The sequence below is a fragment of the Penaeus chinensis genome, chromosome 31 (genome assembly GCF_019202785.1).
Source record: "Penaeus chinensis breed Huanghai No. 1 chromosome 31, ASM1920278v2, whole genome shotgun sequence".
Lineage (NCBI taxonomy): Eukaryota > Metazoa > Arthropoda > Malacostraca > Decapoda > Penaeidae > Penaeus > Penaeus chinensis.
The window spans coordinates 9,954,640-9,956,090 of record NC_061849.1 but is presented as its reverse complement, the minus strand read 5'-3'; positions in this window follow the sequence as shown (position 1 = coordinate 9,956,090).

The window sequence follows — 1,451 nt, the reverse complement described above, 5'->3', positions numbered from 1 at the left end:
CCTCAAGTTTCTCTATATAGATGGTACTGGAGCGACTCTAGTGGAAACTGGGACCCCCTCATGGAAGAGTCGCGAAGGGCATGCACACAGCTCGCAACATAGTCACCCTTTTGAGCACTGCCAACATCTGTGCTTGTATTCTTGAACCTGAATTAACATGTTCTCTTGCTTTTCTGATTCGGAGGCAAACTTCTTGCTCTGAACAGGGACTATCTCGGGAAGGGAACCAGGTTCCAGGGTCACCTTCCAGAACAATTGCTATTTTAAAACGTAATCCCATAGGGTGGGGTCCTGAATAAATTTTGATAGTAGGTACTCTCGATATCCACCTCACAGGGTGTGCACGATGATCATGCAATTACCTTTACTGGAAAAAGCAAAATGAGGAGAGCCCAGTTTCGTCTGGGCCTCGTGTCTGAAGAATAGTATAGGGCTTCAAACCTTTGCAGCCAAATCGAAGGCCATGGTTCTGTGACTTAAAGGCTATGGTTTAAAGCTGCGTTTCCATGGCCTGGACGTGTTCGTTGACCACACTCTCACCTTCCAAAAGGAGGCACCTTGCCAGGCTGAACGAAGGAAGACAAGGCTCTCTATCATGAGAATAACTAACAAACACATAGGAACAGGATATAGAGAACTAGGATTGTTTCACACACACACACACACACACACACACACACACACACACACACACATATATATATATATATATATATATATATATATATATATACAGTGTGTCTAATTGTGGACTATGTTTTTGTTCCAGTGATATCTTCCGAAAGGTCTCAGGAACAGGCTTGAGCTGCCTGACAGAAAGCATTGAAACGTAGTGAACTGGATTGCGAATCTTTGCAAATAACTCTTTACTGTCTCATATACCCAGAGTGTTGATACACATTCAGCTCAAAGAAAATTTGTGTGTTAGGGGTAATGACTACACACACTCTCGATATGCCACATCACTCCTTGGTTGAGTTTTCATCATTAGCCTGACAAGAGAAACAAACGAATTTGTGCTCATGTAGGAATCATTAAGTACCTCATTGCTCTAAGCAGAGGACTTCTACTAGTATCTACTTACTGGCCACTGTTCTGACCATAACACAGAAGATTCTTGGTCCGAGTAGACCCATTATTAACTAGGTCCCTAGCCCGATAACCCTCAGAGGAAATGAGCTTTATGGTAGATTTACAGATGATGCCAAGGGACAGCCCCTGAATAATGATCAGGAGTAGAGACAAAGAGACAGACTGGTGTCCTGCAAATCCTCAAGAAGAACCGAGAAGTCCCCCCCCCCCCCCCTCCATTTCGCCCAGATGCTATCTCGACGCTACAAACTCTTTATCAAGAGACGTCCGTGCTTATGCTGACCTTTGTTATGTGCATTTCTGAACATTTCTTTGATTCCCCCGAGCTGGTGAGAAGGGTATACCTTTTATATACCCTA